We start from the raw sequence: 22,674 nt of genomic DNA, 5'->3' as shown, positions 1-22,674 counted from the left end.
TTCCTGCGCTTACCACTGCAATGTCATTGTGTGAAGCTCCCATTAATCATTTGGAATTTGCTGTTTTGCGAGGTCTGTGATTTAGGATAAACTATCACTCATTCTTCTGTAGTTATAGACAGTACACAGTAAGACTATTTCTAACAACTTAACTTGAAAACATATATTAAATTTAATTTTAAAAGTATTTTAGCCTAGAAGTTTTACCTGTTTTTCTACAGAGAGGAGGAAAGCACAATACAACTGTCATAATTCAACAATGATAACAAATTATAAATTACAGATAAAAAACTATGATAACCCTGGACCAGCACTCCGTACAAGCTGTGTTACAGACACATAGAAAATGTGGTGCTTGTCCCAAGGAGTTTACAAAGCGAATGTAAGAGCAGAGGCCACACAAGTTATAACAGAGAGGTGACGGAGCAAGAGGAAACAGCTCATAGGAACAGACAGAGGCCACAGCACACCAGCTACTTGACCTCAGTTTATCTAAACTGCAATTTTATTCAGTGGATAAAGCTCTTCAAATGCTACTGCTAATAAAAATCTTTCCTAGGTACATCTTTTATAAGCAATTTTCTGCTTCTCAGCATTACAGTATCCAAGCATGCTGTTTTGTTTCTTGTAAACTATATGCTAATTTTGCAAAACAGATTGCAGCTGCAAGTATACAAGTATGTAAGTACATTGTAAGAAAAAAAACGATCCTTTTATAACTCAAAAAGCTATTTTCTCTTTGTTGTCTTTGTTACATTTCATAATCATTAACAAAACCCAAAATTAGCAGTATGCAGCTGGTCTAGCTGCCTGCAGGATCGTTTTTCCCCCAGGATGGAAGATTCATGTTTTCCTGTTTCTGAAAAGACAAAGTCCGCTTCTACTGGATGGGTGAGAAGGGGAGTGATGTTTTTGGTGATTACTTGATACAAAATCGTCATTTCATTCCTCCTATAGATAATCTGAGTAATCCCTTACCAACACCTACCATTTTTCTCTGCCTATCACCTTTCTAAATGCTGACAGTTTGGAAAGTGCATTAAAATCGAGCCTGATAACAACGCTCAGTATTTCACCCGGCAGTTGAACACGGTAGAGTCAAGTACTACTATCGCAGGTGGAAAACCTAAGCAGTAATTCTAATTAATACTGACAAAGCCCCACTGTGCTTAATTCTCGAGGCACAAATACATGGTTTGATGGTTGCAGGCACTACTGTTAGATGAGACCACTGCTTATGCCTCAGCAACGCTGCATTACTCAGCTGGCTAGCACATGCTGATAGAGAAGAACAGGGAATGCCACACACAGACAGAAGCCTCCAGCATAGACAAACTGAGCTCCTGCAAACCCACCCCAAAGACAGGCACTGAGCCGCACTGCATGATGCACTGCGCTGCCACGTTTCCAGGAGAGCCACCCTTTCCCCTGCAGGGCAAGCTCCATCTTCCTGAACCCACCCTCATCCTCATCCAGCCACTGGTATGGAATTGGGAACAGGGTTAGTTTTTCTTTGGGGGAGCAGATAGGAAAAAGATTTCAACCCCACAACACTGAGAAACGGGCATTTTGCAACAGAAGAAAGATTCTGAGTTGAAAAATTCTCTGCTCCCTCCCACCACGACACTATCCACAGGTGGGCAGCCTTCTAACCTCACTAATCAAATCTGCAGATTCTCCCCTGAGTGCAGATTAGCGAGACTCTGCTCTTCCATATTATTCATTTATTTGGGAGATGTAACAGTGCCTAGGAAACAAGAACTACTGTAATTTAATTCTTTTTCCATAGACTGTATTGTGTGCTGTATACAATACTGGATAAATCCTCTATGGAAAACACTAAAATAACAGATTGATTTTCTTTCTCAACAAAACCGTATTAACCAAGAAGAATACACGGAGGGAAGCAAGGACTGAAAGTCCTGTAAAAATTACAGTGGGCAGCTAACAGGTTGTGCATCTTACAGTCCAAACGATTCAGGGTTCAGACCCACCGAAATTTAAATAAACACCCCACTCCTTTTATTAAAGGGCTTCAAAGATGCAATCATTTACATCTAAAAGGATGTCTTTACATATCAGAACAGATCATTCTGAAACAAGTTCCTTCCTCTGCCAGTAGAAATACATATTGCCATCAGAAATTCAGAAGGTATACTTTGGATTACACTCTTCATGACCAGCATGGGAAATTGGCCCTATGCCCTGCCTTACAGTCGTGTCAGATTTTTAAGCCAAGACCAGTCAGTAAGATCAGGTGGAAGCAAAAGTACTATTTGACAGAGCACTCCAAAATGTTTGGGTTCTCCCAGTTGAAAATGCTCTTACTCTCCTCCTCCTGTACCCCTACCAGCAGTCTCACCAAACATTAGTTTCCTGCAGACAAATCACTGCTCCTTAGATCTGCAACATTGGGTGGGAATTGTAATGAGGAGCAGCATATGTTATTGTTTCACTAGCACCTCTTAATCAAATCCCGGTAGAAATCACAAGCATAACATCAACTACAAAAAGTTTGAGTCTAAGTTTTCAAGGGAGATTCAGGAACTGACTGCCCTTAGGGCTTCCAGTTTCTCTCAGCTGCTTTACAAATCCTTATCCAAACTTACTTGAACTGCTTAATAAACGTCTTCAGAAACACTTCTCCCTTCATGAGACTGATAAATCAAATGTTCTCAGTAAATGCCTGTTTTGCTTTTTAATTTTTCTTATTAGAAAAATGAGAGGCAACAGTTCAACTGTTTTAGACATTTTTGCTTTTAATACACAATATTTGGCTGTTACCAAAAACAGAAATGGAACTTGGCTTTCTCTTCTTGGATAAAAAGTTAAGTTTACTGTTTACCATTTCCAAAAGAAACGCTTATTCTGTCATAAGCATCACAGAAAAATAAACAGTGCTCCTACTTTCCTGTACAATTCACTTCTTGTTCTTCAGATGGGAGGGAATAACCTTGAATAACTGACAGAGATGCTTCATCAGCCCACTCTTGTTAGTATCAAGCTTTTAAGGTAACAAACTAACACAACTATGTTTTCATTACACTTTTGACTAGTGCTATTCCCTTTTTGACTTTATTTTTTGTTAAACATAGACCTGCTACCACAACTACTGCCATATCTACTTTGTCATACAAAAAGGGAAAAAATTAATATTACTGTTTGTTTCAGCTAATGAAAAACCCAAACATGTCCAAAGGCATCATGCCTCTTTAATCTCCAGAAAGCAGAAGGAGAGTCTGTTGAAGAGCAAGCAGGAATGGAAAAATAATGTTATATCTATTTCATGCAACAGATTAAAGGGCAAATACATCATAATGTAGCCCATTAATACAAACACAACAGTTTTAGATTCAGATTTTTCAGTTTCCTTGTCACAGATATTTTATTCATTTCATTCTCACTTCCAAGTCTTGAACGAGACTTTAGCAAGAGAAAACAAGACAGAACCAATCCTACATTTAAGAATTGGCCAAGACTTTTAAAATATTTTGAATCATGTAGAGAAGAAAACAGAATAAGTACATCTGGGAAGCACAAGCAACAAAGGCTGAACAGTGGCCAAAAAAATAAAAATAAATAAAAAATAAATAAAAAAGGAACTACAAAGCAGCCAAGCATCTTCCTATTAAAGAGACTTCCAAATGAAATAAACTTATAGGTATGAATCCCACTACAAACTAAACTATTGAAAAAAAAAAAAATAACCATACTATGATGCATCCAGAAGATGCATTCAAGAGGGAATATGTGTCTCGTTACTACATGTTAACCAGAGAACGAGATAAGGCTATCATTTACCACAAACAGTAATTGACTTAGAAGGTACTAAAAGGCCCTTCACAAGGTGTCCTCAGCTGTTTGGAATAAGGATGCTAACTGATCTCCACCTTCCAGAAGTCATGGAAAGCTGATGTATAATACCCCTTCTATGGCTCTTTCCCCATGTTCTTGACGTCTTCACCCCTCCCAATTACCTCACTTGCAAAAATTTTTCTTCCACCGTACAGCTGAGCACCAGATTAATTTTGTAAAATCTTCTGTAATGTGGCCTGTAAAAATTGCAGTTAGTTGACCAACCTTCTTCATATTTTTTCCACTTTACTGTAGAACCAATATCTGAAGTGATTTTATCTTTTAATAGACTTTGTCCAGTGTCATGCAAACAGAGGAACATACTGACTTGTTCTAACTCACGCTTCTGTACTATTATCTCTTGACTGGTGTGATGCTGGCATCAGAAGTAAGCTGCGCAGCTGGATGGTTATGCAACATCCCAGCTGGATGGTCAAGGCCAGCAAAATATGGCAAGGTCAAGTTAATTTAAATAGACAAAAAGATGCAATTTTATCTTGCATAAGGCAACCCGAAACAATAATGCCAATGAAAAATCAAAATTAGAAAATTATAATTTACATTTTTCACATGTTGTAAACCTTTCACATAAGCACAGCATTTCTGTCTGTCAATTTCCAAGACACAATGACACGGGACTTGATCCTCCACATGAAAAAACTAGGACACAAAGAAGCATCCTAAAGCTCAACAACCAAGGAGCTTATTCTACCTACCATATTAGTGCGTGCTTTAATGAACACGCAGACATAAAGCAGCACTGCTTTTCTACAGAAGCATTTCAGACATTAGCAATAAATACATTAGACATTACCCTAAATGCAGAAATTTTGGCTATGTGAAAAAAAAAATACATATATATGTCTCTACTACAAAACTTTTTAGGAAGGCTATCTGTTCACTAACTCTGCCTCTACACAATCAGTGAGTTGGAAAACAAAAACTCTAGCCAAAAATTTCCTCCTTACAGCAAAACTTGCTAGTCCACATTTGTAAAATCTCCAGGATGCACCAAAGACTTTGTAGAAGATGAATGTGATTAATCATTATTCATTTTTACTTTGGGTAACTAACACAGAGATACTCAGAAAAGTGAATTTCCTTCCCAAAAGGCATTTCACATTTTGGGGAGAAAAAAAAAGAAAAAAAAAAGGGTTTCTTTAAGCTGAAATAAAACCTGTCTTTGTTTATCCATATAGCCCTCTTTTTTTTTTTTTTTTTTTTTTTTCAAGGGATATTTCCTGGATTGTCTATAAGCATCCACTCTCCTCCTCTTCTTTTCCCAAGAGTTTGTATTTCAAAGTTGCCTAACTCCATTTCCAGCCAGTGGGAGCCCACAAGACAGCTCCAACAGCTTGTGCTGCCAGAAACAGGGACAGCTGGACAGCCTAGCTGGGGAAAAAAAAAAAAAAAGAAAAAAAAAAAAACAGTCCAATAATCTGTTAGGAGTCTGAGGTTCAATACAAAGACCCAGTATCAGACTCCAGGGCTCACTCGTGATACTGGAGCTGGGCATGCCACACTTTTTGCTTACAGGCTCCAAGTCCTGAAAAGGCTTCGACACATGCCTAATTCTGCTTGCTAGCATTAGCTTTGCCGATTTCACTGGACAAGTCGTCACAGCATGGGAAATTAAACAGAGTCTTAAGCATATTTCATAACTATCTGTAAAGCTGGAGAGTTAATAATAATCTCACAGTATTCCATTAAACACATATTTGTAATATAAAAATGCAAATAAAGATGTATGCCTGTATTATTACAGATTACTTATGCTGATATAAGTCCACCTTTTTGCCTTATTGAAATGGTCATTTTCAAACCAATAGAGCAAGAGAAGCAGCAATATGCTGCAAAAGTATCTTCCAACACTGAGATTCAAAAGCCAGGCAGGCTTGAAACAAAAATGTTAAAATACTTCAAATCATTTTCTCCAAAAACAACTGAAAGAAACAGATTTTTTTCTTCCTTTCTCTACTTTACTATTCCATTTTTATTCTGGCTATGTTGAAAAATTACACCATGCTGGTGGCAAAATATTGCACTCCCCAAATCCTCATCCTTGCGAAATATAACTCCAATTGATTGCTTAACAAGTGACACACGGAAATCCACAGAGTTTCCCTTAAGATGAGGTTGTCATTGCTTTGCACCACTCTGCCTGACAGCTGCTAAAGTTCGCCATCATCATTCTGCAAGAGAAGGGACATTAGAGCAATGTTTTTCCTTGCAGGTTTTAACTACAGAACGTATATGCAAAGTACAGAAAATGTATCTCTGACACGCAATGTGTAATAACCCTCAACACTAATTAGCATTCCTCTGACTTTGTTTTGCAAATAAAGCAGGAGAGCAGAGTGCTACACATTTCCCACTTCCCTGTCCTCCTCTTCCTTCCTGTCCCTCGGGCAGCAGAATTGCCTTACTGAATAATCCCACTTCATTCACTGTAGCTATAAGCAGGGAATCAACTTCAAAACCTCAAGCTAAAGCTCATGCTTTTCCTGCTTTTTATCAGTAATTTTTTATTTTCTTTTTTTTTAACTTTTTAACTAAGACAGGTGAGAACATTACACGCACACAGCTCCATCTCATAGATGATGAGAGCATTGCATGGAGGACCAAAGGAAGGAAAATGAAGCACACGGCAGGTTAATTCATTCCCAGCCTCCCTGCCACTAAAACTGATTCTTGCCACACTAAGGTTTGTCACACTGGGCACCAGAATGTAAATTGAGCATAAGGAGGTTTGGACTAGTTGAAAAGAAAAATCTTTTCTCCATCTGAGCAGTGGCACAGGTTGCCCAGGCAGGCTGTGCTGTCCCCACCTTCACAGGTTTTCAAAACCCAAGAGGATAAAGCTCTAAGCAACCTGGCCTGACCCGCCAGTTGACCCTGCTTTGAGCAGGACTAGAGGTTGGACTAGAGATCTCTCAAGGTCCCTCCCAGCTTGAATTATCCTCTGATCCCCGTGGTCAGAGGACACCCATAGAAGTCTGCAGAAGGAAGAATGAGATTAAAGAAGCTTGAAGCCAGTGACTTTTCATTTTGTCGCACCGGACAGAGCTGTTGTGATTCTGCCCAAAGCTTCTATTTTTGCTGGTGGTTGGTGCTGGGGGTGGAATTGTGCAAGTTTATGTTTGAATTTCTGTTAATTTGTGAGCCAACAGTCCTGAGTGCTCATATTTAAGAAATAGTGCTTGTCACTGCTTGAGCACTTGTCTTCAGAGCACTTGCAAACTGAAAAAAAAAAAAAAAAAATCATAGGAAAACTAGAAGACAGTTCTTCACTCTGGCTAGGATGATTAGTGATGATTAGTGTGCTTCACAGAACAAAAGAAACGGAAAAAGGAATGGTATATTATCTCCTTAAAAATGCTGAATGACACTTTTACTTTTCCTGCCTCTTTTCTTAATATATTCCATAGTCATATTTTCCAACTGCTTTTAAATAGCATTCTGTATGAAATAACAGATAATGAAAAGATATTTTCAAATAAAAGAAGTTTCTTTTTTTTTGTGGTTATTCTGAGAAACGCAAAGACAACGATGTGTCATTAAAGGAGAGCTACCAAAGAATAGGGTACAGGAGATGCAATTAAATTCCCTCTCTCTGCCAAAAAATGTAGAACATAAAAAGAAAGATTTTTGATGTTTACTCTTCCCTTTAAAAATCAAATATTCTAGTCCCTTCAAATACTACCCCTTCAAACTCCAGTACAAGAGTTGCCATCAGTGCCACTGCTCCCATTTCCAGTGTATGTTTATTTCAGAGATGAAGGGAGACAACTTCTCAGCTTCTTCTGACTTGCTGGGCCCAAAGCTCCCAATGAAGGCATTCCCTTCAGCATTCCTCCATTTTTCTATCAGTGGTCTGCCTGCAAGGGGAGAGGGCAGGGGACTGACTAAAACCAGTATTTCTCAACAGATAATTTACTCTCGTTTCCATTTCCTTTTTACCCATGATGTGTTTGCCTTGTATCTTAAACGAAGCAGTTTAGATCAAGGACTTTCTTATACTACGCAGTAATATCCAGCACAACACAATATGACTCCAATCACATTTGTGACAAATACCTGACAGACAGACACACAAAAGCAAACAAACAACAAAAGTAAAAATACTATACTATCACAGCTGTAGTGAAAATATAGGCAGATGAAAGGGAAGCTTTCTTACCACACAAGTGTTTTTGCAATTTCTCAGCAATTTCTATCAGATCATAAGCCATTTCCTCCTTGGGTGGTTAGACAGCATTAATAAATCTTGTCCTTGAGGTTGCCTGATAAGCGGAGGACTTCCTGTAATTTGCTGGTTTTAGACACATGGTTTAGGACCTTAGAAGTGATATTTGTTTACCAGAGGTGCAGGAAAAACAATACTCAGTTAGTGCTTGAAAAGATTTTGCTGAAAATGGACCGTTTGCCATTTCCGAAAATATATACAGGTGTGGCCTTGCTTGGATGATGACCATCTGGGCTCAGATTCGTGCAGTCAACCCACCTGGCTGCACACAGGGGAACACTCCATGTTGTGGAGATCTTCACCGTGTTTCCAGAAGGTAATGATCTTATTGACAACTGGAACGTGTTCAGCAATATGGTCCAGAGGACAGAGCACCTGCCCAATGAGGAAAGCAGGCTTATCCAGGCTGGAGAAGAGAAATCTTTGGGGGGATATGGCAGCAGCCTTCCAATACCTGAACTGAGCAATGACAGGTTTTGCTAACCTCCTTTCCAACCCCATCAGTTGAGACTCACTGCTCTCCTAATTTCCAGAGGCAACAAATCACAAAGGAGTAAAGAGATCGCAGAGGGAAAATAGCTACATGAGCCTCCTCCGCTGCTTAATAAGAAAAGACATTGTGTCTTCATGTCTGATGGGGGGAGGCGGAGGTGCTTGCCTTGATCAGTGGCTTCACAGCGTCAAAGAGAAGTGGAAGCAGAGAACAAACAAACAAGGTCTCTCACTGAACTTCAGTCTCACACCCGTAACATCGAGCACCAAACAAAGACTGCCTGCTTAAGGATGAGGAGGGGGGCTTCTTGTCATGTTCCTGCTTGTATCATACAGACATGAAAAGAAACAAATTCTTGTGATTTGCTACATAGAATTTACTTCACAGACTCCTGGCAAATGTCTCCTCCGTTGGAAAAAAAATAATAATCTTTCCTTAAGTCATCAGCTTTCACACATCTTATTATAGCAGCCTCCCCACTGAAATTCATGCATGCTGATGACAACGCTGGTACACACACATGTCATCCGAGCTGTTTATAGCCACTCTTTCATTTAATGCATCTCATCTGCCACGTTTTTTTTTCCAGGTTTTGTCTGCTTTATCATGTTATCGTTTAAGTCTTTATCTATAAATCACACTGATATATAAACCACTTTGTCATCTTTTGTTTCGCAGCATATGTACAGTAAGCAGAGACTGCTTCTGAATAGGAAAAAATGAGAATGCAAACACAGGCTGGAATATGCACAGAAAATCAAAAAAAGAAAAAAAAAAAACAACAAAACGACCAGAACAAGATGGGTTTTGTTTCTAATAACCAATGGCACAGAAGGATGTTTATGCAAAGGATATAAGAGAGGGGAAAAGAAAAAACAACAAAGATGATGACACTCTTCAGATGCAAATGTGATTTCTTCCCTGTAATCAGGCCAAGGAAAGCAATCTGAGGGAGCGCCACATGGAAGAATTAGGACTGAGTTATTTGCAGGAGGTTCCTAGCACACATACATTGATGTGACAAGTCAGTTGCAAGGAAAAAAAAAAAAAAAAAAAAAGACTTGACAGATTTCCACTATGTTAGTGAGCTTACATTGACAAAGTCTGATCTTTGCCAACACGCTTTGACCACTCCAACCCCACTGTCATGACTCCTGTGATACCCTTACTACTGAGAGGACTGTAAGCCATAGCTACATTACTGTTGTACTCTAAACAGTGGCAGAAAATATACTGCTAACCACTGTCCAGGTCAGGCTTCAGAGCATTTGAAGTGCTGATGGAAAGGCTTTTCTGCGGTGTATGGGATGCCATTTAGCAACGCATTCTTGACAATATTGAGAGCATTTATTATAGGCATTCCTCTTCTGGAGGCTTCTTTTACTCTGGAGAGTCAGACTGATCCAAAACATGAAATATGTACTTCTCTCAGCAATAGTGCGCCTTAGTGCACTGTTGTGGGCAAGGACCTATGATCTGGTCCATCTGGCTTTGACACTGATGATGTTCAAAGCGAAGGCAGACCATGTCAGGTCAGGTATCTCAGTAGATGGCTTATGTCAGCCAACATATGCATATATCCTTACCTCTAAACCAGCTTAAGCATTAGACACAACGTTTTACATCGTATCCGGCATTTCCATTAGCCTGATGTGTAGTTATTGTTCTTACTGTCCACATGAACACCCAACCTCCTGAAACTTCATAATCTCTTGGTCACAACCACTTTTGTTCATAAAACACAGGTGAAAAATGTCTTGAGAAGAAACTTGGGATGTACTTGGGGTTTTGGTGAGTATGAAAAAAATATATGAAAAGGGCATGTAAACAGTTTAACCTTTAGCCAACTAGATTTAAACATTGATCAAGACTGAAGAAACTTAATAATCACTTTCTGAAGAATCTTAAAAATGCCCCCAGTTTTAGAAATGCCCCCAAACACCAACAAATGTTCCTTTTCATTTCCATAAAACCCAAACACATCTGTAGGAACCTTTTCCTACCTAAACACTGACCTTAGTGTTGGTAAAAGAAGATTTTTTGAAAGCTCAGGGAAAGAAATTCCTTTGTACCCCAAATTAAATCCTTATCTCACAAACAGTGATTAAAGACCAAGAACAGACTGAATATTGTGGGAAAAAGAAAACAAGGAAAAAAGAAAAAAAAAAAAAAATACATATCTGTAGCAAAAGGTAAATTACAAAAGCAAATAGAAGTTATAATTAGCAATTTCCATTTACAACTCCAGCAATATCCCTGATGACAGATAGTGTAGTCAGCAAAAATCAACCGTTAATTTATCAGCTTTATGAACTCTAGCACATTATTTTAAATGAAGTAAAATATGCTTGTACTGTGTTACTTGTACTTCCATGCCTTGTCCAAATTCTAGTCTTTAAGAATACATGCAAAACATTGAAAATGTTCAAAAGGCCCTAAAAAAAGCACCAGCACAGAAGATTTAGGCCAGATATATGAGACATCACATATAATCAGACCTCCAACATTTACAAACTTTAATTATGCCACAACTGTATGACAACTTTTAGACAAAGTCTAATAGTATGAAACTTCCTTTAACAAAGCCATGATGGTGACCATCAGTTTGAACAAGCTTTAAGATTCCAACTTCTAGTAAGGTCCAAGTGTCCAATGTTCTTCATCAAATCTAAAGTGACCAAGATTTGCTATTCCCATCTTGCATAAATTTGTACTGAGGTCAAAAGATCGCTAGAAAAAATTACCTAAATCCTCACTATCTCCCTTTGATCTCATTCACTATAACATTTTAAGACCTAATGGGTTAGATACTTAACTAATTTGCTGACACCTTTCCTCCTCAATACAGGGGAGAATTTACTTTAAAAGCTCTGAAATATACAGATATTTCTGAATTTTCCACAAAGCAACACAAAACAACCAGAACCAGAAGTATTTATTTGGAGTAATTTTCCTCTTTCCTAATTCATTTTAAAATCATTATTATGTAATGGAAAATATCTATCTAAGATTCTTTATGTTAATATTTGTAAAGTTTTATAAGGTATTGTAAATTTATTAGTTTTCATCACTTAATGCAGTGTACCTAAAATGCACCTAAAGCAAAAGATACTCGAGTTCTGAGTACTGAGGGGCTTTTGTATGTTTGTTTTTATTATTATTATTATTTACAGCAGTTTACAACCACATCAGCACCACAGGAGGCAGAAGTCTTTTTTGACATACGGTAGTGCAACTGGGAATGAGAATCTGGTTCTGAAATATGGCATGCAAATGTTTTTCACCCCCAATAATGCTACAAACAAAACAGACTTTATTATAAATCTATTCCTCTGGGGAAAATAAATAAATAAATAAATAAACAAATAAATAAGTGTTGCTTATGCAAAACAATCCCTGACATCGTGCAAAATTCTGTAGTCCAGCTGGTAGTGGGGTATTTTAGAAAAACAAGAAGCCCATTGTTGTAGTCTTGTGATCAGACCGATTTCTGAATAGTTATCAACAGGTTTGGGTGCTTGCATATATTGGTCATGATACAACAGTTCTAACACCATTTGGTCCTTGCCTCATATTAATCAAGACCTCAAGTAATATTTCCAGACGCTTTATGCACGATTCAGATCTTGAATAAAAACCTCTATCTCTGATAGTCCAATTCAACAGACAAATAATGCCCACAATTTTGCTCTAATGTACTAATTATAATGTACTTTTGTACTAATTTGTGTTGTCCTGAGTGTTTTAAGCATGAAACACTTGCTCCCCAAAATGGAGGCAAAGGTGAATATTCAGGGCTTGGGTCACATTTTAGGTCTTGCTAGGGAGCTAGCTGCAAGCACAAGACGAGGAGGCACAGATGGGAGAAACAGCCAGCACAGAAGGAAATCAGGACTCTAGCGCCTGCAGTTATTCAAGCCTGGCATGCAGCAGTCATCACTGCTATACCACCAGCATGGATCTGAATGAGAAAATACAGCCACTCAGAAGCAAGGGGGAAAAGGAGAGTGAGAGAGGGAGCAGCTAGCCTAATAATTACTTGATTACAGAAAGGAAAAATATCACTTAAGAAACAAGATGTCTTCACTGAACTGAGAAACAGAAGCCTGCCGATCTCTGTAGGATTCAATTAAAATGCTTCAAACTTTGCTTTCACTGTGAGACGCCTGCTGGTAACAGGCTCTTGCTGGACTTTGCTACATCTGGAAATTCGGCATCCAAACCACGCAAGGCCCGATATGTTTTCTGAGAATAATGTTTTGTTTTATTTTATTTCCTTAAATCTCCAGAGCTCAAGTCAATTAAGACAGAATAGCGAGCTACTCAAACTGAGAGGTCACTCTGTAGGGCAACTTACTCCACAGTAGAACAGATAATCATCTTAAGCACTTTTCAAAGCCTCAAAACACACATCTCTGGCTATCCAAAGATCAATAATAACGTGCCCACCCTCCAGCCAAGCTAAGCATGATTCACTAGAATACATTTTTACCGTGTGAAAATGAAAGGCAAACTTTTGGTAGGCTGGAGGGCTTCATTTAGGGACGCAGCCTTCACAGCAGTATGGACAAAGTACAGAGATACTACCTTGTATACATCTCGTTCTCAGTAGTAATTAACCTCTTTGGAAGCTGTATGTATTGGTGTTTTTAATAAAAGACTTACAGAGGAACTGAGGTTTCTACTTTTCCCCCAAGGTCTGCCTTACTTTTATAGGCTTGGTAGCCAATTTTGCCCTTGATTGCTTATGCATAACTCTCACTGAAATCAATCAACAGACTTTTGCATATATATATGTGGCCAAAGGCAAGAGAAAAGGCAATTTTCAGAAGCATGCAGCACTGACTCCTTTTCTCCCATTGAAGTCAAAGGTAATATTTTACCATTGTCTTCCAAGGAGGAGCAGAGATAAATCAGCTGTGAATACTTAGAAAAACCTCACAACCAATTTGCACATATTACTAGTAGTGTACCCACAATATCACAACAGGGCAGTGTTTACAGAGCAGAAGTTGTGGGTGTGCTGTCTATCCAGGATGTAGTTTCTGCACAAAATTACAGTACTGGTGAAGAAAGCCAGCAAGAGAATGAACACAAGTGTCCTGTGTGCAGCGGAAGGGGCAAGCCTGAGTTCACACAGATTTCCCAATGCATTTTGACTGACAATCCACTTCATCTTTTAGAGGAATACTAAGTTCCACCGTATTCTTCAATATCCTCTCTTATCCTCCAAGGAAGGCTTCTGCACTAATCCAGGTGGACACAACCACCTCCGGCCTTCCCAAGAGCTGCATATCACACGCAAAGACAAGCATAATTGCTGTGCCTCCCTAAGTTAATATAAAAAGAAAAAAGAAAAAAGAAAAAAAAGCAACAAAGCAACAACCCAGTTTCACACTTCAGGTTCTGCAGTTCTTGAGTATTTCCTGAAGCATAACAGTCCAAGTGCTGTGTAACCTTTTAAATCTGCTTTTACTATTTTAATGTACAAAACCATTAAGAGCCATGATTATTGGGGCTGAACACTTCTAATATTCCATCTACAATGTTATCTTCTAACACAGTTTTTGGATCCTATATAACTTGCAGCCTGTAATTGTTTAAAGAAAATGCCTTTTATTTCTCTCTTTTTAAAACAAACACACACACACACACAATTTCCATTAGCTTATCATTCATTATGTTAACAAAATAAACTACTTTTTAATTAGACTGTAATTTACTCAGGGCCCTTTAGCTCATGGATGAGAATTGTCTGGGCTGAGATTATTGTTTACTACAACTATTAATGCTTCATTGTCTGCTCTGCTTAAAGCTCATTCTCTTGTACTGCAAGCTGACCCAGTCTGGACACCAATTCTGCAGTTGTTCATTCATCATCTCTTGTTAACCAGTGAACAGCAGTTTGCTGCTCACTGCGATCCAAGCTCCCAAGCCCTTTTGTATCCAGTGACTAATTCCACCATCAGTCCCAGACTGACTAATGAAATGGACTTGCCTTTTGGGTGGTACTGTGTCACAAAGCCTTCCTGGAGTCATAATACATTATATCTTTTTCTTTACCCCTGTCAAGTCTCATTGACCATCTTTCCTTCTCAGAGACATTAATTGGGTGTGTGAAGCATGACCTCCCTTTCATTAACCCACAGCGACCTCTTGACCAGTGTGTATCTGTCCAGCTTTTCCCCAACTTTATTTTAATTAGTGCCTCAAATCTTTCCTAATTCAAAGGTTACATGTGCACATATGCAGTTTTCTCATTTATCCTTTAATCCTTTGCTAGCTGTAAGTGTTACAACACAGTGAGTTCACATTCAGCTGATAACTGATTAAGACTAGAGCAACTAGAGGAACTTTTTCTTACACCTACACATAGACACACACACGTGTTTCCTAAAAAAAACAGGAAAAAAAAAACAGCCTTTCTTTAAGCTCTGATATCAGATATCACCAGCAGAGCTAAAATCTTATTTGTCTTAAATTAGCAGATAATCAATCTGTTTTTCTCAGTGGGTCATCATTATGATCACCGAGTTGGCAGTTAAATTACCTGCCTAGGCAATCTATCTCCCAAGAAATGAAGGTTTTCAAGAGTCAAATTCTACACAGAGTTGGCAGCCTGTCAATGTGAGATGGTCAAAGCTTTAGGGATTAAAAAGAAATCTGCGAGCAACAGCTGGATATATTTTGACTACACCACATTCTACAGAAATCTGTTATAACATCAAAGTTAAAATACTTCATAAAAATCAAGACAACAGTTAAAATTTTATGTGAAAAACAAGAACGGAACAAGAAGGAAAATAGGAAATGTGCAGATACCAAGTACCGTAAAATTATTTTACCAAGAAAAAAAAATAAAATGAATTTTCATTAAATTTTTGTATACATAAGGGAAAATAAAGTTGAATTTTAAATTGTTCTGCCTGCAACAGAACATCTGAAATAACCTGAAAATATACAATCAACCATATCTACCACTCAATTTTTCACAGAATCACAGAATGGCAGAGGTTGGAAGGGACCTCTGGAGGTCATCTGGTCCAATTCACCTGCTCAAGCAGGGCCACCTACAACAGGTTGCCCAGGAACACATCCAGATGACTTCTGAAGATCTCCAAGGAGGGAGATTCCACAACCTCTCTGGTCAACCTGTGCCAGTGCTCCATCACATATAGAGTACTTTCCTTTAGAGAAAACTGAATTATTTTGATATAGAAACATTCTACACTTTTACATTTCAAAATGTTTCAGAAAATGAAACGCGCTCTAATCAACCCTAGGAACTACTAGCAACAGGAAAAGATAATAAAAAGCAAATCCCACCAGCACCAGATATTTTGTCTTGTGCTTTAAATAACTAGACCAATATATTTTTACTGTCCAACTAGAATGTGACTTCTGCACCCATATTAAGGCATTTAAATAGTGTGGCTTCATTTACTTTCAGGTAGTACAACCAGCAGGTCTAACTAACTTCTGCATCTTGTACTAGTGGAATATACATCTGAAATTTAGCCAACTTCATTGCTGAAAAGACCAAATTAGGTATTTAATTTTAAGTATCTAACTTCATCTCCATGTATGCAAGGGCACTACATAAGCTATATGCTTGTGCCACACCTAGGAAAACTCTGCATTTTACAATTTCACCAATTTTTGACTCTTCTTTAAAATCTTAAGACCCAGCTGACATTTGCACAAGATTCACAGAGGTCTTTTCCATCCTCTATGATCAATAGTAAAACATGTATAATTCTAGGCTTCTGTTGTATGGTTTCACCCTGCTGGGCAGCTAAACTGTACTACAACTACTCTCTCACTCCCCCTCCTCAAAACAAGAGGAGGAGAAGAAATTATGATAGAAGGAAAAAGGCTCACGGGTTGAGATATGGATAATTTAATTAAAGGGAAAAGGAAGAGGACGAAACAACAAGCAAAGGCCATGTGGAAGCAGAGAGAGTTAAAATAATTTTTTTTAAAAAAAAAAGGTAATAAAAAAAAAAAAACACAGTTATTCTCTCCTTCCCATCAATGAGTGATGTTCAGCTACGTCCTGGGAAGCACTGCTGTAATAATAAAAATCTTAACCTAACTTCTTCATTTGAATCCAGGTTATAGTACCTGTACCCTGCTCTCCACCCCCACATCATACCTCAGGATTTTAGATCCACCTGAGTTAAAGACATTCTTAGACCTAGCATTTTGTTCTCAACTACTTCTATCTAGAAGCAAGAAAAAGCCAAAATTTTTCACGAAGTTTTACAACTTCCTCTGTTTTCATCACTTGCTACTAGTTGAAAGTTTAAAGCTGTGTGGAAGAACTTGTCTTCACAACTACTCACCAAGCCACTTAAAATCATGTTCCTGATTCATTCTCCTCTCCTCCAAACCTCCCTGCCAATCTGCCTAGTGAACATTGATTTAAAGAAGTCATTCTGTTTCATAGAAATGTCTACATCATCTGTCATAAGTTTCCTTTCAGTATTCCCCCACAGGGCCTGCAGTCTCTCTCATCAACCTCTTACTCCTTACACTTTACATTTGTATAATCATTTATTATTCATATTCACGTCCTGTGTAATTTTCCTTTCATTTTCAATCTCAGCTTTCCTGATCATTTCTGTACCTTTTTTCTTTTGCCTTCTATACCTTCTCTTCCAGAGCTAACACTTGTGATTTATCCTAAGGGATTTATTGGAAATGAGATGTTAGCTCTCAGAGGGATTTTCTTGGCAAAACATTTAAAAATAAATAAATTATAGATGTCTTTGCTGCATTTCTCCTGGCCTTGATTTTCTCCTGCATTTCCCTGGTCATCCATTTTGATCATTTCTGCTAATTCTTGAATGTTTATTTCATGACTAGATATATATATATTGTATTTGCTGAGCTCATGGTAATTTGCCTTTGGTACTTCAGTACTCATTTCACTTCCCAGTGTGTTTTGCTCAGAGGTATGAACCACTACATTACTGCAGAGATGCATATCACAGTGTTGGACTACAGAGGCTGAATGACTACAAGTTATCACACAGCAGCTGAAAGTACTCAGTTTGTGCCTGGAATGTCGCATTGCCTACGACAAGATAGTCAGGGTCAAATTCTCCTACTATTACTCTATTTCATGAAACATCCAAGTAAATGAAATCTACACTACTCAGGTCGATGCAAAACAGATTACTTCTGATTCCTTGACATGAAACTATGATAGATCAATTCTCCATTTTTCAATCTATTGTAGTAATGTCTATTGCAGTAGATAATCTACTCTGCATACACTCCCCTTTTGATGTATACAATTTTACCATCATGTACTGTCAAGTTTTATTGTGTTCACAGTTTTTAAACAACTGTTTTATCCAGGAAAAAAAATAAAATAAAATAAAAATTCTCCATAGTACACCCAGTCTGACTACTACACAGCATTTTCACATGACATAATGTATTCTTACTTTGTGAGGGAGCTATTATTTGACCTTCATCCACTCAAATAAAGGAAACATCACTGTAAATTTATTTTCCTCAGTTTTAACAGATGTAAAATGGGTGTGAAAACCTCCTCAGAATTTCAGGGATAGACTGAAGTTATTGTTGCAATACAGACTGTGCGTTTTACTGTCATGTACGTATCTGTCTAAGCTAGAAAAAGAGTATCTAGCTCTCTTTTGCACTTATGTTCTCTCTACTTGAAGACATCAATCCTGATTATTAACCAGAACTCCTTATCTACCATTCCCCAGCTACAGCACTTGCATCAGCAGCCAGGGATATATCCACGCATATATCCTATCCCGACAGTTGGAAAGAAAACTGAAAATACATGAAAAAATCATCTAGAGCATACATACTGAAGTAGTCTGGGATATCATAAAATGATTCTGCTCTGCATATTCTCTTTTATACTGTTCTTATTAGTTGTGTGATGTCTTAAAATGGAGCACTGCATGAACACAGGAAAGTGTAAATGGGGAAGGTGGGCATGGGGGAAACCGTGTCTATGTGGATGAATGAATGACAAGTAGAGAGGTGGAGAGAAGTATGTGAGTTTGTAAAGAACGGACGCAAAATTGATGTTGAGTTTGCCTTCAATGCTTCATGTGAACACTAAAAGTGCAGAACTGGCATTTCAGCATCTCCCAGAGAGACACAAAAGATGTCATTCCTATTATATTCCTATTATTTAGGGCCTTTTATTACTTCTCCACTACTTCTGGAAGCCTCTCCTTTGTTCTTGGTTTGACTGCTGACCAGTACAGGAGATTTCTTTACAGAGGGATACAGGCGGTGGAGTCTGTGCTGTTGTGCCTATCATACTGTGAAGCCATTGAGTTCTCACTATAGATAGCAGTAACATATCCACATTTGGTGCCTAATGCTGTAAAACGATGTGTTTTAAACATTGGGGAAGGTGTGACAGATTTTGCAGGGAGTTGCAAGAGTTCAGTATCCCTCAAGCTTTGCCTTTTTGTCCCTGTAATTCACTTTCGCCACCTCTGCTTTTCTCCGAGACTACACAATTATACCAACAGGAAAGAGTAAGCCAGGAAGCTTCAGGACCAACAGCCTGCAAGACAAGGACAGTTCATTCTAGGATTTGGTTTTGCGCTGTTGCATTATTTCAGCAGATATTGTTGAAGAAGCCATTATAGACAGCTAATTATAGAAATAAGCAACACCATTTAATATATATGAAGTGTGCACATACTCAATATAGAATCACTAAATGAACGTGTTGAGCTTTGGGGACACTCCCTTTGCAAATTTATTTATTTATTACGTTTGTACTTGCTTTACCCCAGGATGAGGTTTCTCTCCTCAGAGAAGTATGCACAGCAGTCATAACACAGCAGTGATTACAACAGATTGTGAGACTCAGGACTTCCACCCACAACATAATGCAATATATGTCCTTAAAGTGATTTATGCTTTCAATTATACATCAGGAATGCATGATCACTAGCAAAGGATGCAGTATGAAAAGTCTTTTTGATTATTTTGAATGATACAATGTGAGAAGTATAATGCTATAAAGGATTTTCCTATTTAACAAACATCATAAACTCCACAAAAACATTTACACTATGTGCTGTCCTGTATCATCATCACTTACTTGAATCACAGAATGATTGGAGTTGGAAAGGGCCCTTAAGGATCATCTAGTTCCAACCCCCCCAACATGAGCTGGGACACCTTCCACTAGAACGCATTGCCCAATGGTCCATCCAGCCTGGCCTAGAACATTTCTGGGGATGGGGCATCCACAGCTTCTCTGGGCAACCTGTTTGACTGCCTCACCACCCTCAGAGTAAAGAAAGTCTTTCTATGTCTCATCTAAATCAACGCTCAACACTAGTTGAAATTAGTAACTTCACGAAGAGGTTGCTTCTGTGGAGGTGGAACCTGGATGCTGAATGTCAGACTTCTTGATCATGAGTCAGTCTATTTAAACCATAACCAAACCAAGCAAACAAAGAGCCTCATAGACACCTGGGCCAAAGAGCATGGTATTGAGTGGGTATATCACACCCCTTATTATGCATGAGTCTCTGGGAAAATTGAATATTATAACAGGCTATTAAAGGCTACACTGATAGCAATGTGTTCTGGCACATTCAAACTTTGGGATACATGCTTAGCAAGAGCCACCTGGTTAGTCAGCACTGGGGGATCTGCCAACTGAGCTGGACCTGCCCAATCAAACCTCTTACGTACTGTAGAAGGGGATAAAGTTCCTGTAGTGCTGCTCATAAAGAACCTGCTGGGGAAGGTAGTCTGGGCTATTCCTGCCTCAGGGAAAGGCAAACTCATCTGTGGGATTGCTTTTGCTCAGGGACCTGGGTGCACTTGGTGGGTAATGAAGAATAATGGGGAAGTCCGATTTGTACCTCAAGAGCATTTAATAAGGGGTAAGAATATGCCATGATTTGAATTGTATTATGTTAATTACTGTATGTCATTACTACTTTGATTGCTATATGTCCTATTCATGGTATCACAGTAACAGTAACATAGAAAATAACAAATGAATTTTGATAGAACTGGACAAGCACAGCGGTGTGATGGAATCAGAAATGGCTTCAGCATGTGACGATCCAACACCACAGACCATCTCATCTGCCCTGAAAGACCAGAGTGACAGATGGAACCCAAAGACAGTCACAGACTAAACACACTCAGTGGACATATTACAAACACATATGAAAAGCAATGATTCATTGGAAAGTGTGGGACTAGAGCATGACATAAATGGTGTGGAATAAGGGGTGGATACTGTCCCGGTTTCAACTAGGATAGAATTGATTTTCCTCATAGTAGGTGGTATGGTGCAGTGTTTTGGATTTAGGATGAGAATAATATTGAAAACAAGCTGATGTTTTAAGCATTGCAGAACAGCGACTACAATAATCGAAGGACTTTTCAGCTCTAGAGCTATACGGGAGGAGAGGGGGGTAGAAGGGAGAACAAACAGCTGAGTGGAGCTTAGCTGCCTGCCAGGTTAAGCTACAGCAATGTCCCATTCCTGGAAGTGTTTAAGGACAGGTTGGATGGGGCTTTGGGCAAAGTGGTCTAGTGGAAGGTGTCCCTGCTTCTGGCACGGGGTTGGAACTGGATGGTATTTAAGGTGCCTTCCAACCCAAACCATTTTATGAGTCCAGGATACAAACGCCCAGCCTTGTGCAGTAAAAGTCAGCTACACCCCAGGACAGAGACTCCGCAGCCTTTCTGGACACTCGTTCTGTCTGAACGTTGTTGCAGGGAAAATTTTTCCTTTTTGCTAGCTGGGCTGTCTCCATCTGCAAGTGTGGGCCTGGTGCTGCTCACGTTTCTGCCACAGAGCCCCTCAGAGAAGACGCAGGCTTCATCTTCTCTACTCCCTCCCAGCAGGCAGCTGCAGGCAGCTGTCAGGTCCACCCCTTTTTTCATCCTCCCAAAACTAGTGCATTCAAATTGTATCTGTGGTCACTGCAGGGAGGTAATATGAACATACTGTGTTTTATTTCTAGAGCTGTCAACTGGAATTTAGACTATATTTCAGGATTTCTAACCTGTGACACTAATTTACCATTATAAACTGTATAATATTATCATGCTTTGTATTGCCTATCAAATGGGCATCTTCTGTTTTCTTTACCTCATTTTGGAGGTATTTAATAATATACTTTTTATTTTTTTATTATTTTTCTTGCCTGCTCACTTGTTTCATGGTAGGTAGAGGCACGAAGTGGGTGTGGATATCAGGGCAAGAATATTAACATATGAACGGTTTTTTACTCTGTTATACTCTGTGTCTCCGATTCTATGAGAATGAAAGGAAACTCCAGTATGAAGCATATTAAGTTTAGGAAAGTGTGCACTTGTTTCAAAAATTACTAGCTGGGCTGTCTCCACCTGCAAGTGTGGGCCTGGTGCTGCTCACGTTTCTGCCACAGAGCCCCTCAGAGAAGACGCAGGCTTCATCTTCTCTACTCCCTCCCAGCAGGCAGCTGCAGGCAGCTGTCAGGTCCACCCCTGAGCCTTCTCTCCTTCGTGCTGACCAAAGGAGGTCCCTCAGCCTGCCCTTGTATGCCGTGTGCCCCGGCCCCTCACTCCCTCATGTGCCCTGGGCTGGGCCCACTCCACACCCATCAGTATCTTTCCTGTCTGGGGGAGACCAGAGGGGGATCCCGGAGCCCAAGTGCAGTCGCAAAATGACACCAAATCAGAGAGGAAAGTGGTTTTACTGGTTGTTGTTTATTATTGTTGTTGTTGCAATGTATTTATTTATTTATTATGATTATTCTATCATTTTATTGCCCCGTCCTGGGAAGAGCTGGTAACCAAGCGCCTTGAAGGGTCTTTACGCTGCACTCCTGCGCTGCTTCCTGGCAGGCCTGAAGGCTTCTGCTTCTGCAGAGGAACAGCTGTCTGCGTGCCCGTTTCGAGGGATCTGCTGCTGTTCTCTGTGCACCGCCATGCAGGGCGCGGGTTCGTCTTCAAGCACCTCTTTGCAGCCTTCTCGTCCTGAGACCGAGACACCCTACGCCAGGCGTGGCCTTCGGAGGGCTTCTCCTGTCGCCCGGTGCAGCAGCCCAGAGGA

At 39.3% G+C, this 22,674-nt stretch overlaps 1 long non-coding RNA gene across 1 annotated transcript in view; it reads right to left on the bottom strand.

Annotated features, from left to right (window-relative positions):
* Positions 1-9,370, bottom strand: part of LOC310899349 — a 65,707-nt gene extending 56,337 nt beyond the window's left edge. Inside the window, exon 1 of the long non-coding RNA XR_014584223.1 lies at positions 8,036-9,370. This is a non-coding gene — a long non-coding RNA (uncharacterized lncRNA). The remainder of the gene's footprint in view (positions 1-8,035) is intronic.
* Positions 9,371-22,674: the final 13,304 nt, after the last annotated feature.

Source organism: Anser anser, assembly GCF_964211835.1.
Source record: "Anser anser genome assembly, chromosome: 4".
Lineage (NCBI taxonomy): Eukaryota > Metazoa > Chordata > Aves > Anseriformes > Anatidae > Anser > Anser anser.
This window is presented reverse-complemented; position numbering and strand designations above follow the sequence as displayed.